This window comes from Thunnus thynnus, chromosome 18 (genome assembly GCF_963924715.1).
Source record: "Thunnus thynnus chromosome 18, fThuThy2.1, whole genome shotgun sequence".
Taxonomy (NCBI): domain Eukaryota; kingdom Metazoa; phylum Chordata; class Actinopteri; order Scombriformes; family Scombridae; genus Thunnus; species Thunnus thynnus.
Window position 1 is genome coordinate 28160621 of NC_089534.1, and position 18503 is coordinate 28179123.

The following is an 18503-nucleotide window of genomic DNA, read 5'->3' on the forward strand; positions in this document are numbered from 1 at the left end:
TTAAACATATTTATCTAATCTTTATTTAACCAGGTAAATCCCATTGAGGTCAGAAACCTCTTTTACAAAGGAGACATGGCCAGACATGACAATACAACATCAAGAACACAAAGCAATACTGAAAACCAGGAAACAATGTTATGAAGGCTAAAATAAGCTAAAAACATTGATAATTAATAAAGGATAGCATCGTTTTTACCATTTACCATTTACAATAGTCTTGAATTTGAATCATCATATTCCTCAAAGCTATCTGAAAAGGTAAAGTTGGATGAGGACAAACACCAGCCACAGGGATTTTTTTCAGTCTAGCAACCCCAGTGTTTCTCTTACTAATGGCTCATAACTGATTTATAAAGCTTTAATAAATAATTAATTAACCACTCATAAGATTAGAACTTTATTCATTCCAAAGGAAATGTTTGTGTCATAGATTGAACACAGTAAAATAAATACACACATATTATAGTCTATACAGTATATTATCAGCCCAGTACTTCACTGCCAACGTTGACGGAGGAGGGATCCCTCTTCCAGGATGAACACACAGGGAATAGATGTTGTATATATAGAGTTGACAAAAAATACTTTAGTAAAATTACAATATGGAGGAACAGAGTGTCAAAATTAGGTAAATAGGTGCTGTCAAAACACCAGGAACTGGAGCTGGAGAGAGAAGAGACTACACCACAAGAGTCAAAACTGAATGCTCTAATATCAATGTTCTTGTCTGACAGTAGTAAAATAAAATGCACATATATGGTAAAATAAAAGTAGAAAAAACATACAGGCCTGTGCAGGGTATCAGTTACTATGTAATAAATTACAGCTGTTGGCCATGTTTGGCATAATGTGACTGAGAGCAGGACTAGCACAGTGTTGTACCTGCACCGCTGGTTAAAAAATAACACATGTGAGTTGAATGGACGTGCTACATGTTTCAGTTGCTTCTCAGTAATGCGTGCATGACAGGACACATTTTCTTCTGACACCTATCAACCAAACAACAACATTCCACATGTGTTGCACAATCACCAGCGCTGCCCTGTCCTGAAGCTGAGAGTTTCAGAGTTTCCACAGACGGGGCCTCCCTCTGCATGGAGCTTCCTCTTTCTGTCATGGAGGAATCACAGACATTTCACATGCTGCTTTTATTAAGTCTAATTAGACTTCCTGACATAAGAACACAGTGTTTGTCTACAGTGTGGGTGCTGGGCGGGAAGGTTAGGCCAAAGCCATCACTCTGTAGACTCTTTCAACCCCCCCCCACCACCACCCCATTCATCCCCCTCTCCTTCCCCCCTTTTTCCGCCACCCAACCAGTCAGCCGCTTTTCTTATAGAGGCCTTGAGGAGAGGTCAGCGAGTGCAGGAATGCCGCTGCACTCTGTGTGTCTATGCATATGTGTGCAGGGAGTCTATACTCTGTAATTAAATTCTCCTCATGCATTTAGTGCACTGGGAGCATGAGCAAGATGTTGACTGTGAAAGCACCACGATGAGACAAAGGGATCTAGGCTTGTCTCCCAGCCCCTTTAGACACGGGGCCGCTCCTGCCTGCTGAAGGCCCCCGGCCCGGCTTTGGAGCTCCATTGCTTTAGGTTTCAGAATTAAAAACCCTCAATTGTCCTGAAGGTTTCTGCGTGGATGAATATGAATATGAATACCTTCACTAATCTGGAGGATTAGCTGCAGGATTGTCAAACTGTGTCTCTGGACCCCAAAAATCACCCCTTGACAGATTGCAGCTCTTTTAGTGCATTACTTTTTATTTGGCATTTAGCTCCTTATTTCAGGGCACCTCTGATTTTCCTCTGGCACATTTGACTTTTAAATTATAAGTAGTGCATATTAATTTCAAGTTATGTGCAGACTGGAATGAAATCTGTGCCTGTCATCTGAGTTCTTAGAAGTAAGCTGACTTTGCACATAAAAAGTATCGTTTGGATTAAGCAAATGTCTTCACTGTCTGCTATGTTTACAGAGCCTGTTGAGAAGCAGCTTTTTAAAGACCTACTGAAATTGGAATTCTTACCACTTTTTGTGTGAGGCAACATAAACTATAATGATAGTGCAGCTATCCACATTCAGCTAGCTCTAAACAGTTAGCAGTTGAAGCTGTGTGTGTCTTTACAACAGTAGTATAGTGACTAGAGATTTAGCATTGTGTAGATGTATGTATTGCTATTGTCTGTTATTGCAGTGAGTAGTTTCTAGAGGGCAAAAATAGTCTATGTTCACTTAAGGAAGTAACATGAGATGGAGAGTCCCACAAAACAATAAAACAACAATATTCAACATGAGGGACAGTCTGACCTACTGTGCTGTTCATTTTTAGTATTCCACTCAGCAAGCGGAAGCTATTTAGCCTAACTTGCTAACATTAGTTACTGACCCACTAGACTTTACTATTCTTTCATGTTGTTTCAATACCTGTTGAGACATCGGCAGCTCCTGCACACTCAGTGTTGTGTTTGTCCTGCATTACACAAAGATGGAACAGTAGTGCTGTCTTGCTTTCGTGGGTTCAGATATGGAAAGCATGGAGTAAAGCACAAGCAAGTAACATTTGGAGTAATGTATGGAGTAAAACACTGAGTAACATACAGAGTAATGTATGGAGTAATGTATGGAGTAAAGCACAGAGTAACGTACAGAGTAATGTACAGAGTAACGTATGGAGTAATGTATGGAGTAAAGCACAGAGTAACGTACAGAGTAATGTACAGAGTAACGTGTGGAGTAATGTATGGAGTAAAGCGCAGAGTAATGTACAGAGTAATGTACAGAGTAAAGCACAGAGTAACGTACAGACTAATGTACAGAGTAACATACAGAGTAACGTATGGAGTAAAGCACAGAGTAACGTACAGGGTAATGTATGGAGAAAAGCACAGAGTAACATACAGAGTAACATACAGAGTAACGTATGGAGTAATGTATGGAGTAAAGCACAGAGTAACGTATGGAGTAAAGCACAGAGTAACATACACAGTAACGTACAGAGTAACATACGGAGTAATGTATGGAGTAAAGCACAGAGTAACGTACGGAGTAATGTATGGAGTAATGTACAGAGTAAAGCACAGAGTAACGTACAGACTAATGTACAGAGTAACATACAGAGTAACGTATGGAGTAAAGCACAGAGTAACGTACAGGGTAATGTATGGAGAAAAGCACAGAGTAACGTACAGACTAACGTACAGAGTAATGTATGGAGTAAAGCACAGAGTAACTTACAGAGTAACTTACAGAGTAACGTACAGAGTAACGTATGGAGTAATGTATGGAGTAAAGCACAGAGTAATGTATGGAGTAAAGCACAGAGTAACTTACAGAGTAACGTACAGAGTAACGTATGGAGTAATGTATGGAGTAAAGCACAGAGTAACGTACAGACTAACGTACAGAGTAACGTATGGAGTAAAGCACAGAGTAACGTACAGGGTAATGTATGGAGAAAAGCACAGACTAACATACAGACTAATGTACAGAGTAATGTATGGAGTAAAGCACAGAGTAACATACAGAGTAACGTATGGAGTAATGTATGGAGTAAAGCACAGAGTAACGTATGGAGTAATGTATGGAGTAAAGCACAGAGTAAGATACAGAGTAACATACAGAGTAACGTACAGAGTAACGTACAGAGTAAAGCACAGTAACGTACAGAGTAACATACGGAGTAATGTATGGAGTAAAGCACAGAGTAACGTACAGAGTAATGTATGGAGTAATGTACAGACTAACATACAGAGTAATGTATGGAGTAAAGCACAGAGTAACGTACAGAGTAACGTATGGAGTAAAGCACAGAGTAATGTATGGAGTAAAGCACAGAGTAACTTACAGAGTAACGTATGGAGTAATGTATGGAGTAAAGCACAGAGTAATGTATGGAGTAAAGCACAGAGTAACGTACAGACTAACATACAGAGTAACGTATGGAGTAAAGCACAGAGTAACATACAGAGTAACGTACAGAGTAACGTACAGAGTAACGTATGGAGTAATTTATGGAGTAAAGCACAGAGTAATGTATGGAGTAAAGCACAGCGTAATGTACAGAATAACGTACAGAGTAACGTACAGAGTAACGTATGGAGTAAAGCACAGAGTAACGTACAGAGTAACGTACAGAGTAACATACAGAGTAACATACAGAGTAACATACAGAGTAATGTATGGAGTAAAGCCTGGAGTAACATATGGAGAAATCTACGGAGTAAAGCACGGCGTAGTGTACAGGGCAATGTATGGAGTAAAGAATAGAGTAACATACAGAATATTGTATGAAGTAGAGAATGGAGTAACACACGGAGTAACACACGGAGTAGCACACGGAGTAACACACGGAGTAACACACGGAGTAATGCGTGATGTACAGAGTAATGTACGGAGTAACGAGTAACATTCAGAAGAAAGCACGGTGGGTGGGGTAATGTACAAAATAATGCACAGAGCATTTTTCTTTTTTAAAGATATGTTTTTGAGCCATTTTTAGCCTTTAATGGAGAGCTGATATTGGAGAAGCAGAAAGGAAACAATGGTACCAAGTCGGAGTCAAGCCAGGGATATTGCATGATTGTAACCATTCAGCTACCAGGGTGCTCTACAGTTTTCCAATTCTGACATTGCACATTAAAAGTTGCTTTACTCATCATCTTCCCTTGCATACAGTATGCATCTCTCTCTTCTCTTCTTTGTCTTTTTTCCTTCTTTTTTCTGAATCTCACTCACTTTGATGCTTTCTCCATGCCAATAACAAACGCCTGTTGGTGTTGTTTTGATGTCAGCAGCAGAACCGTCTCAAATCACCGGTTTAATGTATGCAGCAGCACAGCGAGCCGCTCTTTGAATGCCACTCATGGAATATCCCGTGAAAAGTGTGTGCTGCTGAACTATGATAATTCATAATTACATGCAAACTCCCTGGGGGTAGTTTTTACATCAGAAATTAAAACATCTCCAGTGAGTGTTCGCTTGTCCAAATAGGATGTGAGCTCCTTCCAGAACAAAAACCTGCCTCCCTCAGATGGCTGGTGTTTAAGCTGAGCAGCGTTCCCCAGCTTACTTCCCTCCCACCACCTTGCTCCTCTCATTTAGCATCATGCATTTGCATTTCTGTTTGTTTGCTTTGGTTTGTTTTCATTCCTCAACACAGTTATAAATAAGCCTCCACCTAACAGGTTTTCTCACGAAGTGCAACAGCTTAAGCCTAAAGTCAATCCACATTACATGTTATCATATTGTCATGTAATATTTCTACAGAAATCTGTATTGTATTGGTCAATGCTTAGTTTGTAATAATTACAGAATGTGGCATCATGATAAACATCCTAAAACATAGGAAAATTAAGTTTTGGTATGATATTTAAACTATGTATTTCTCTGCAGCTCCAGAAGCTTAAAGAGTCTAAAGTTTACTGTGTCACTTGGATTTGTTAATGTGAATGATTGTGATGTGATGATCTGAAGAATGTTTTGTAAAGGGGTCCTGTGTCTACCTTTACCATTTTGTTTATGTTGTATTCACATGGTGCATATTCCTGAAGAAAGTTTCATTTAATCAAGGTGGTATATTTCAGAGCTGTTAAGAGTCAAGACAAAGTAAAACTTCGATATTTCTAAAGAAAAAAGCAAATATTTAAAAGAAGAATCATTTTTAATAGCTGAACTGATAGCTGAAATCAGTGCTTTATTGCTGTGTGTTGCCAGGGAACAGGACTTATCAAAATATATTTATTTTTAAGATATGAGCAAACACTGCATCTGAAAACAATCCTGGAACAATTAGCCTGCATGCAATGAAAGGTTCTGAGCATGGAAGTTTGAGACAGACAGTTCACCCTTGGTTTGACCCTTTAACCTCTGTTTGAAAGCTCCAAAACCAAAGTCGTTTGAGATTAGATCATTTTATTACATAGGTTTAGGAATTTCACACAATAGCCTGTATTTTCAAGTCATTAAAAACATAACAGTAAAAACGTTAGAAGGTTTTAGGATAAATGTTTGTTAAAACAGGTGACAAACTTCAAGTTTGTTTCCAGAATTACACGCAGTTCGTCTCAGTCCAAGTTAGACGTTATCTTAAACTAGGACACTGTGTTTTGATAGGCTACCAGTTGGCCGCTTCATTTTCGTTTAACACGGTTTGATACAAAAAAATAAGCAAACATTGAGTTGTATTTACGTTTGTGGGCACAGCTGTGAAAAATGCCTTGTGTCATCTTTCATCGTCATATTCCCGCTGTGTGCACCGGGTAAGGGGGGCTGGGGGTGGGCAGGCCGCCGAACCAGCGAGCACGAGGGGAGGGATTTGAGCTAACAGCCCGTAGTGCGATTCTCCAAACTGCCCTGCGCACGTTCCAGGGAGTACGCGCACGCTTCCCGCCGGCCTCAACGCAAAGGCGCCCCGATCTAACGATGTTGTGAATGAGGGGATAGAGTGACGTCAGCGGCTGAATGTCAACAATGTAGCGACTGAGAGGAGGCGTTCCAGTCGAGTGTAACAAACAGCGGAGACGGAGCGGCACGCACACACACACACGCGCGCGCGCGCACACGTACACACAGCGGCAACAACAGACCGTAGAATCTCAGACGTTGTGTGTGTGTGTGTATGTGTTTTTTTTGTGTAAGTGAGAAATAACCGAGTTGCAGCGACGGGAGAAGAAGTCACCTCTCTGCAGCCGGGAGGCTTTGAGGAAACGACAAAGCGAGTCATCATGTGAAAGAACTTATGTGGGAAACGGACAAAAGGGCTGGAATACGAGCAGAATAGAAAGTAAAAGGTAAGCTGGCATGCACGTTTCTTGCCGTCTTCTCTCTTTCTGTGACGAATATCTAGCTGTGTTATTTCTATGTATTCCCTGTTTGCCAATCTCAGTCTATTGTTGATGCTCTCATAACCGAGTTACAAACTTGCATAAGTGGCGCAGCGGTGGGCTACAGAGTCCTCACTGTGATATATGGACAAAAAAAAGTCACTTATAGAAAAAACTAAAAAACCGCATGCATGGATCTTGAAACCTTGGCGGTGGTGCAGATATTAAAGGGTGTAATGTGTTGGGGTGTGAACGCGGGTTCAGGAGTGAAACACAACTCTGTACCACATCCTGTTATGCTTTGAGTCAATACGCCGTGTGCGCTCCCTTTTCTCTGCTTTTGCAAAGTAGATGCGTTAGTGATCCCAGAGGAGGGTCAGGCAGGCTACCAGCAAAAATGCCCCATGAAAGAAACTGTCACTTGCAGCGTCATTAAACACCCCCCCTCAGTCACTGCATGTACATTCATCATATTAATCTGGACAGGAATACTTTTCATGATATTATTATTATCATTATTATTATTATGTAAACTTCTGTTGTTATTTGCATTTCTCCCGCTGTTCCTCAATCAGAAATAACACATCATTACACCTTCTCATTAATCCACATAAAAAAATGCATCTAAATATTTGCTGTGTAAGGAGAGTCTTTATTGCTCCGACAGCCAATGGAATCATCGCAATCGCTCGACGGTGCTGTTTAAGAGCCATGTCTTCATTATCATTAACCCCTTACTGTTAAACATTAAAAAGATAGGAAGCAAGCCTTTATAACCACACACACACACACAAACACATTATTATTATTATTTTCTTAAACCGATCCCAAGCGGTGACTGTATCAAACAGCTGCGCCTTTACGCGCGCTCCTGCATTGTCATGTGAATTGATGCTGCAGTAGTGGCTTAGTCAGTCCCTGTCAGTCTTATTATGAAGGAGTCACTGATGTAGTGAATTATGCTGTGATGCAAGTCGCCATGAGGTGTCACAAATAGATAGAAAAAATAAACATGGATTTTTTAAAAAAAAAAAAAAAAAAGAAAAAAGAAAAAATATCTTTTAATAACATTTTTGTTTATTAAAAAAAACCACCTTTAATTATGCAGAGTGATGGCACATGCTGTTACGCACACGTACATCTTTAAGATGTTATCAGTGGCTCGTGTGTTTGTGACTAAGTTTACACTAATAATGAATCTGTTGACAAGCCATATTTCAGCTTCCAGCATCCACGTTTGCTTTGCGGAGTCTCTGGTGGAATTAGAAGAAGCATGTGTCCACAGAGCAGTGCTTGCTCTTGGATAAGAAGGCAGAATAATTGTGTTTATTTCGGGATACTATTGTTTGATCGCCACGTGTTTGACTCGGCGACCAGGTGCCTGAAATCATAAGGGAGTGGAGTGATGCTGCCATTAATGCGGTGATACAGCATTTTGAAGAGCGGTGACATCCACGGCATCACTGCCTCTTTGTCTGTTAGTGCTGATGCAACGCGATGATGGCATCACCCTCTACTCTCTACCATTCCCTCAACATATATCAGGATTTCTCTGAGATTCTAACACAGAATGGTTGGCTTTCATGAAGCAGAGTTGCGAATGATCTGGAGGTGCACAGTGAGAAGAGAAGGTGGAACTGTCGTAGTAATTCCTACTCATCTTCATTGTGACGGGAGCTGGAATGAAAAAAAAAACACATTCTCGCTCACTGACATCGCTCTGCTTTCACAACACGTGCATGGCGGCAGCACTCATGCGCAGTTTTACGCACGGAGCCTTTTGTTCTGTACAGTAGCCCCCGCTGCCTTTCTTTTCCCATGCATGGCAATCCCCTGCTTATTGTGAGGGGGGAGGAGGGGGGGGAGGGGGTGTCCAAAACTGTAAACCCCACAGTGACTCAGTCAGGCTTAAATGCCGCTTCATCCAATCCGCTGTGCAATGCTTTTATTCCTCCAGTTTAGTATCCATATTATTTTTATTTTCTTTGTCCATTAGTATTAATTAAGAAATCAATTAAATCACAAATGACATTCTGAGTGGGAGGCTAATGCTCTACAGTATACCATCACTATCTAGATAAAAATACATTTAGAAAATGTGTTATTTTCTAGTATTTCTAGTAAGATTCAGTCATTTCAGAGCTTAAGCCGGGCTCACACTGCAGGAGTTTGAAATCCTAACAGATATATTGAAATCGGGTTAAATCACACACTGAAGAAGAAACTTCACAGATGTCCTTCTCTCTAATCTCAAACATCCACACACTACAAGATTTGAAAATAACGAGGCATCACACATACAGGATATTATTAAGATTATTGTGCCAAAGGGAGCAATGCACCACCTCAAGTGATCTCACGGGGAAGCAGATATAAACAAAATGGAGACTGACGCGGTGCAACGATTTGCTTCAGTAAAGCTCTTTGTTCATATGGTTATGATGTCTTGGAAGACTCGTTATACAGACAGTTGAGTTCTTGCAACAAGCCTTTCCTCCATCTCAGCTGTCCAACGTACCTGTACAACAGCTTGTTGTTGTTGTTTCTTCATGGTCGTCATTTCAAAAGTCCTCTCATTCACTTCTGTCTCCTTGCAGACTTGTCTCTCTCACTGGCTATTGTGGTCCTGCTCTGAAAGTAGTGACGCAATCATCCAGATTTTAAATCCTAAACATCAAACATGTTTGAAATTATTAGGGCGGCCCTGATGTGTCTGTGAGCAGTTCTGGCGGTTTAAGATTGGATCTGTAAACTCCTCACATCACCAGATAATCTGGGCTGAACATCAGCACTGACCAAGGTCCCAGAACAGATTTCTCCTCTGATTGTCGGAAGAAGTGAATCAAAACTCCTGTAGCCTGAGCCCGGCTTAAGACATCTTTCACAACGAACGGTAACATCAGGCAGAACTTGAGGTTTCCAATGAAGATCTGTTCCCTGATCAGTGCAAGCATGCAGTGCTTGTAATGCACTCTTACCATCATTTTAATTCTTACATTAGGAGGAGAGTTTTGCATAGTGTGTTTTTAATGAAAACTGCTAATGTTGACTGTAGTCTAAATGTCCATTATCATCTGATGATTTTTTCCACAGTCCAACCAGTAGTATCATCACACTAGAGCTGGCTGATCATTGAAATCAATATCAAAATATTGATGTAAATATGTTTACACTATTTATTAGGGCTACAACTAATGATTAATTAATATTGATTAATCTGTTGATTATTTTCTTGATTCATTGATTAGTCGTTGGTCAGTAAAATGTCAGAAAATAGGAAGTATAATATGAAAAATACTGATCACTGTTTTCCAAATCCCAAGATGCAATCTAAAATGTCTTGCTTGTCCAAACCTAAATATATTCAGTTTATTATCATAGAAGAAACCAAAAAATATCCACATTTAAGAAGCTGGAACCAGAGAATTTTAAAATTTCTTCTTAAAAAATGACTCAAAAATGATGAATCAATTATTAAAATAGTTGGTGATTCATTTTCTGTTGATCAACTAATTGATTCATCAATCAATCCGTGCAGCTCCACTAATTATGTATATCATGCCAAATGTATGTAAAAACATCAGATCAAATGGTTTATTTTTAGTAAAATGTCTTTTTGGCAACTGAATTCTGTGAATTGAAATCTCAGTCTGGTCTGTGATTCCACTGAACACCAGTAAACAATTGCTCAGTTGTTGCATCATATATTTTTCTTCTGCCTCTTTCCATCATTATAATAGCTGCAACTTTCAAAGTCACATCATGAGTGGTGTTAGATGGTAGAAATGCTGAGGGCGTGACTTTATATACATTACGCTGTAAATGCTGTCATCAACATATTTGTGGCGGGGAAATTATTTTCATTATTATTTTTATTTCATTGGTTTAAAAGTAGCTAAATGTAAGTATAAATTGAGGGTAAAAATACTGGAATCAGCCTATAAAATACTTAGCTGTGGCAGGTTTTTGATTGAACAATTTAAAGCCAGCACATGACCTCATTGTCCAAAACAGGAGCTGCAGTCCTATCTGGGCTGTTCACCTCCCTAAAAAACTGTTTTTGGTTAAAGAATGAATGAATCTATAATAAGAAACTACACACAAAACATTTAGAAATATTTTAAATCTTCCTCTTCCTTTCTTGTCTCCCGCCCCAACATTCTGTCACAACTGGAAGTACATCACATTAAAGGAAGCATGAAAAAGATTAGTAATAATCTTGGATAGAGTGACTGTTGTTATATCACAAGGCAGACATCTCTCAAGTTGAGCCTAGCTTGGGAACATCTCTCAGTCTGAGCGGGGCTGTTTTGGGGATCTAGACATAATGAGTCCCTCAGGGTTCCCGGCCACAGCTGAAATCCCACACGGCAACAGGAACCCTTTATGTGACCCTGCTGGTCCTTCCCTGCTGCATATGCACAACTGTACCATCCAGCACTACCTCCTCCTGATTTCTGTCGAGCCTGCAGTAATCATGTTTTATGTTGCTGAAGTTCCTAATTAAAATGACGACAGCAGAAGAAGCTGCTTGTGTTCAAAAGTAACCCAGCACTTATGGGTTAATGATTCATGAAATTGCAGTCGGAGTAGGATGTGATGGAGTGATCAGCGCCTCTTGCTGTGAGCGAAGATGAATTTCTCCTGACGACAATCCTAGCAGCCCCTTGAGTTGCTAAAAGTGCATCATTTTTTATTCTTATTGGATAAAACAGAAGTATGGTTCAAAAGAAAATCAGATCCTCCTTAAAGAAATGAACAAAAGGCTGCAGATCCCCTCCTCTCACATCGATTTTTTGTCTTTCTGCATCATTAAAGGATTGCTTGCATCACTGAGGATATCTGAGTAACCCCCACTAGCTCAGCTCAACATCCCAAGTCAGTGCCTTGCCTAGAAAAAAAAAGAAAAAAAACATGTTCCCAATAGCTCTCCCACGTCAGCACAAAGGCATGTTTGACTGGGCTCCTGCCAGTGTGAGGCGTAGATGGAACAGCACTGCTGGGAGAAATCTAAGATCCTGCACTTTACACCAAGGGCTATTGTTTCCCCCCTCTCTCTATCTCTCTCTCTCTCTGTCTCTCTCTCTCTGTCTGTTGTGATCCCTTCTTCCCCCCGTCATGTCATGGCTGCTCATTCTTCTTCTCCTGTCGTTCTCGGCAGCGATGTGCACTGACGTTGTTGCTCTCCATGTGAAATCAGATTGCATTATCCCGCCAGAGCCAGCTCCCATCAGTCTGCGGTTGCAGAGTCTGTGCCTGTCTGTGTGTTTGCTGCTCAACTGAGACACTTGCCAAGAAACTATCAAATCTAAAGCACCACAGGCAGATTTCTGATTGTTCTGTTTTGGTTTGGGTTTTTCTTTTCTTTTGTTGTCTGTAAGAAATTATCAAGACATGTAAATCATCCTGATAGTTGCGTCAAACCCATTTGATGATCTCCCAGACTTGTCTCACCGCCTCAAGCAGAGAGCTTCACCTTATGAACTCTGAGCTAATACTCCTTAGTAACTTATCCTGTGGTCATCCATAAGTTTACCACTGTGCAAAACATTGAGCTAATTAAATGATGTACATCTGGTCCTAATAGCTGTGGAATTAAAACATTGGAAGAGAGGGAAAGGGAGGGTGGGAGGTTTATGAAGCAATTTAGAGGAATGAGCCATGTGTACAGTGGCATTCAATGAATGAAGAGAAAACATTTAGCGCAGTCTAATGACCTGTTTGTATTGGATTAATGCGGCACTACTACTACTACTATTACTACTACTACCACTACTGCAACAACTACTACTACTACTACTACTACTACTACTGGCAAGGGACTAGGAAGCATTGCCGAGGTCTGTTTAAACTTGCACCCACTGAGCTGGAGAGGGCTCAGTGTAGAGGTGTTGCTACATTTTGTTTCCTTACATTCAGTGTGTGAAGCAGAAGCTGGAGGTGCACACAGCTGAACCTGGCACCGCTGCTGTTTTGACGCAGTCTGCACCTCAGTCGGAAGAAGCCGGTCTTGGAATAGTCTGCAGGGAATGGTTTAAATGATCTCAATTCCAGGGAGCGTTTTAAAGACACTCAGCAGTTTGATTTTTTACTGTGAAGCAGTTTGTTGGATTTTTATGTGTTCAGCAGTGAATTGTAGGACATTAACAACTAATATGAGTAATCTGTTGTTAAATGTGGAACAATTCTATGGAAGACAAAGCCAATTCAGTTAAAATGATTCAATTAATTAATGACTAATAAGATTAATCAAATAGTTAAGATGAATCGCAGAATTAAAATGTCTGACTTCTGAGATTCTGAAATTTAATATCAGAATTTTGAATTCTGAGAAATAAATGTAAGAATTATTTTATTTCTCAGAACACTGACTTTACACCAACAAAAATATGAACATATTCTCTGCATTGTTATAATTTCATGATTGGATTTAAGTCTGAAACCTTCTGAGATTTCTGTTTCTGAGAATTCATAAGATTTCTTTTTGCAGAATTCAAACTTTATTCTGGAATTAATATTTGAATTTAGATTTTTTTTTTCCTGACATTTCTGACATTCTCAGAATTCCGACTTAAATTTAAAGGCAGAGTTCGGATTTTTTTTTTGAAGTAGGGTTGTATGAGGTGTATCCATAGTCAGTGTATTACCTGCAGTAGATTTGGGTTGACATGCTATGCACTGTACTGCTGTGGACGGTGACAGCAGAAAAACGTGTTTTAGCCACCTAAAAAAAAACCCACCTAAAAAAATCAGTTTAAGTGCACGCTATATTTAGAATATTTTCATTGCTTTATCTTGCCATCAGATAGTGGTGAAAATATTCTAAATATAGCGTGCACTTAAACTGATATTGAGTTTTTTACGTGGGCCTTTATTTAGGTGACTAAAATACATTTTTCTGCTGTCACCGTCCACAGCAATACAGTGTTTAGCTTCCGTACGGGTACACCTGTTTGCTTCTCCAAACTGGGAGCGTGTCGACCCAAATCTACTGCAGGTTATTCACTGACTATTCACTAAGTACCTCATACAACCCCACTTCAAAAAATCTGAACTATGTCTTTAAGTTCTCAGAATTCTCTCTTCAGAATCAGAATTCTCATTTTCTTATTACATAGAAATCATTGTATAAATTAACTCAGAAAAACACAATGTGTCTAAATTGTCAGAATGTTAATGTCAGACTTTTTGACCTCAGACTTTTTGAATTTTGAAAAATTACTTAAATTTAAGATTTCTTTTTTCTTAAAATTCCAACTTAAGTTCATCATTAAATTTAAATAATTTTTATTAAAACTTTTAGAGTTCTGACTTTAATCTCATAACTTTGGAAACAGATTAAGAAGTCTAATTGTCTTCTCATAATTTTTATAATTCTGAGAAAAAAGACAAAAATAATGATTCATCATCAACAGCAACATTTTTTACATTAGACTTTGATCTCAGACTTCATTTTCTGAATTTTGAGTTCTGACATTATATATTAGAGAATTCTGGCTTAAACCTAAATTCACAGATTGATCACTTTATTTTCAGAATTAATAATCTCAGAATTTTCATTTCATTTCAGAAGGAATCTCACAACTCAAATACTCAAATATTTTTTTATTCATGTGGGCCTAATTATCTTCCATACATATCAATTTTCCTTTCGTCATTGGGACATTTCAGTTGTGACATTGCCACTGGGACACCTATTCTTGAGTAAAAATAGCTTTGAAACTTTAGCATGTGTCACGGTTGCTTAAGACAACGCCCCTGAACACACACACACACACACCCACCCAGTGCTGTGTGAAACACACGCCTCCGTATTCATCCAAATTCTTTGATAAAGCTTTTGCATGTTGTTTTTGAATTCCACTGTCTTGTGTGTGTGGTCTATCTTTTCTTTTTTTTTTTTTTTCCAAGCGTCACAGAAAGTGAATGACATGTGCGCTACAGTTTTTCTCCCCCCCGAGCCCACTGGGAAAATGGCGTCCAAAGAGCCACATCAAGTGCTTTCGCTGTGTCTTGATATTCACCTTGGTAACAGTAACAGAGCCATTACCACTGCATCGAGCTAGGCCAGCTCTTCCATATATTCATGTTGGATTTTCTTAGGGTTGCTTAGGTTATTCATAGTAAACATTGTTATCTGTGTGGTCCCCAGAGCCCACCCCCCACCCCCTCTACTACCACCATGGAAATGATGTGCGTACCATATCAAATGAGAGCAGTTTGCTGTGAAAACGAGGCGGTGTAAACAGTATGTCTCTAGGGTTAGGCCTCCCCTGGTGTTTGTAGCTCCTCTGTGTGTCTTCTGGAGAACACTGAGACACGTAGTAGTAGTATTCCATATAAAAGTCCTCTTATCTGTCAGCATTTTTCTCTATGCAGCTGCTGACTCAAAAATAAAATGGACCAGTCTGTCCACCTTAAACCTAATCACACATACTGTACAGCCTGTTTCTATTTGACAAAACAATCTCACCACAAGGTCCATTTATTGGCTTTTCATGAGCTTTTGATAATCATATGATCTTCTTCAGCAGCAGATGAAGGGAATATTTCCAGGGTTGAGAATGAACTTCAGCTTGGATGATGATGGATGTCCTTAATGTGCTCATTTGAACATCTCCATCAAACTCCATTTGCTGATGAAAATCATGTGATATGATTGAAAACTCCAGAAAAGCTACTAAATAGACCCAGAAGTTAAATTGTTTTGTTAACCTCTGCTTCCAAGGTCAATAATTATCTTTGAACCTCAACTATATTTGTAGAAATCACATGACATAAGTTGGCTACTGTAATGACATAAATAATGAATATAAACTAAAAGGCACAAAGAGTGCATACCTTCACCAAAGCTGCACAATCCTCCTCATTTATTTGAATTGTATTAAAATGATTAGAAATTTTTAATTGCCTTCATCAAAAACTATAAATATTATAATGAAAAAATTGCTTATATATAAATTACATAATTATAATAATATAAATTATGGGTTTTATATTTATTATTTTTTAACATTTTATTTTAGTCATTGTGTTCTTTGTCATATTGCTTATCAAAGAGACAAGTAAACAGAACCAAAAATATAATTTCCTTGGGGCACTAATACAATTAAAGGAAGATACAAACAAAATAAAATCATATGAATATTATGCCTTAATAGAGACTGACTTAATGAATCGGCACATATGGTAAAAAAAAAATTAAGTAAAAATAAATGGAATAGATCTTTTCACCCATAATTTATCTAAAACCTGCATGTGCTACTTTTTCATTGTGAAAACTTACCAGTTCTTACTTTTAGCATGCTGACCACATCCTCAGACAACTGTTTCTGACAGATTACACGTATCAGTTGTTGATCACAAATATTTGTGTTTCTAAATATAAAGTACCCTTAAATGACATTAGCATGAAAAGTGTTAGTTTCGACATGGTTCTCCCCCTCCTGCACAGGCAGAAGAATGCTGTTATATGCGTCTTCCTCTGAAGTCTGAGGTCATATCCTTATATGTGACACCCTTTTGTTCTGTTCACATTGCATTGCAGACTGCAACAGTGAAAAGCTTACCAGTGTTGCTGCAATCACCACTGTTTTTTCTCCCTCTTCTTGAGTTACTGGTGTTAAACTCACCAGAGTACTGTGCGTTCTGTTTATAGTCATAACCCAGACAGCCTCCTGTATGCAGTAGTAAGGATTGGATTGCAAAAATGCTGTGAATATGATATCAGTAGCACCATAATTTGTCAGACAAGCTTAATGGAATTTTGTCATCTGACTACATGTTGAAGTAATACTCACCGTTAACATCTCTATCTCTGCTCCTCCAAGACCGGATATCCAGAGTTCAGGTTTTATAGAGGCAGACCGATATTATCAGATGATATCCAAGACATGTCAGAAGTGCCATGTATTCTGGCAGAACAGACATTAGGAAGCAGAAAAGTGGCATTTTCTTTCTATATTTAATTTAAAGTTTTCAAAAAAATCTCCACTGAAGATCCACTTACTTGCTTGTTCTGGAGCTTTTGACCGTATCATACCAACCGTATCATTGTAGTTCAATCTCAACTTTTAAGCCAAGAACCCTGTGATGCTGTTTATCATGTACACCTGTGATGTTAACATACAAAAATGTGTTATCTTAAATGGACTCTTACGTCATATTAAAGTTTATTGTTCCACTGTAAAATATCTTTACTAAGACATCGGTCGAGCTCTAACTTTTTGCACACCTTACTTTCAGCATCACTCTCAGATTTCTCACCTTTACCGCCAAGAATCACTCTGTGTTTTCTGATGAGTGTTATTGAGTTACAATGGCTTCACTGGCTGTAATTTAAACCATTGGTCGTAAGGGGCTGAATGAAGCTAGTTCCCATCTTGCTAGAGGGCTTGACGTTTCCTGCCAAGGTCATTTTGTTTTCCCTCAACCTTCTCTGTCCTCTGGGTCGATGGGAAAAAGAAGTGGCGCTCAGTCAAGCATAGTGGAAGGTATTTTAAACAATCAGCGGATTCCTGGTACGGGGAGTGAGATCATTGTTTTAGTGAAGGAGGGAGGGGTTGGGGGGGGAAGCTGGGATGACCCCTGTAGCAGGACGTTGTTGTCCACCACAGCCACTCAGTGATCGCCATGAACCCTGAGGTGACACCAGCTGTGGCAGAGGTCAGAATTCCTCCCTGGATGGATTTATTTGTACTGCTTTGCACATCAGAGACACCCTGCAAAAACAAAACACTCCCATTGTGTATGTGAGGCATGTTAACATGGAGCTCTGACATCTGCGGCTGATGAGCAGGATATAAATAGAAAATAATAAGCATGCCTCTCTGAGGTCGGAGTAAACAAAGTGTCAGGGAAGAACTATTGATCATTCAATACACAACAATTTGATCTCTGGTTTGCTTTGTGAGCTCACGTATTAGAGTTGACATTTACATCATTACAGCCGCTTGATCCTGAACTTGATGATTTCACAAGATCATGAACTCAGTTGCACAAAAGCCATCTTTAAAGAGATAGTTCATTCAAAGTACAGCAAACATATTCTACACGTAATCCGAGTGGTATGTATTCATGCTGATAGCTTTGGTTTTATTTGTCTGGGTTCAGAGATATCTGATATCTACATTTTCTGCATATACCCCAATACAATCACGTTAGAGCTGAATGATCCATTGTTTTTGTATCAAAATTGCAATTTAAATGAGTGCAATTTATAAATCACCAGAGCCACAGTTTAAAGGACAGGTTCACAGTTTTTCAAGTGTGTCTTAAAACAACAGTCGGGTGTCCAAGTGAACACTGAAAGAGGTTTTCCTCACTGTAAAAGTAAAGTAAAGCGAATCCACACAGTGTCCACACAGTCGATTTGTGCAAAAATGCATTTAAAAGTTGATATGAAGCTTATATGAGGCTTCAGCAGTCTGAGTTAGTCATATCAAGTGGATATCTGACACATTTACAGTCTTTTTAGCTTCAAATTCCCTCTTTGTGTTTCCTCGGACAGTGTTTCCCTGTTGAGCTGCGGTGGACATAAACTCATTAGTTCATCTGAAGCTTTATATTAGCTTCAGATAAACGTTTAAATACACAGAAGCACAGAGGGAGGACTGTGGATTTTGTCCCTCGTCAATTCCATTGTAAGGTCATTATGAAGGGATCTTCTAATGGT

The 18503-nt window shown here is 39.2% G+C and overlaps 1 protein-coding gene across 2 annotated transcripts in view; it reads left to right on the plus strand.

The window, feature by feature from the left end:
• Positions 1-6061: 6061 nt before the first annotated feature.
• bach2b (BTB and CNC homology 1, basic leucine zipper transcription factor 2b) overlaps positions 6062-18503 on the plus strand; it is a 109403-nt gene continuing 96961 nt past the window's right edge. For both annotated transcript variants that reach the window (XM_067571677.1, XM_067571679.1), the window contains exon 1: positions 6062-6796. The gene's annotated coding sequence lies outside the window, so the exon portion shown is untranslated. The remainder of the gene's footprint in view (positions 6797-18503) is intronic.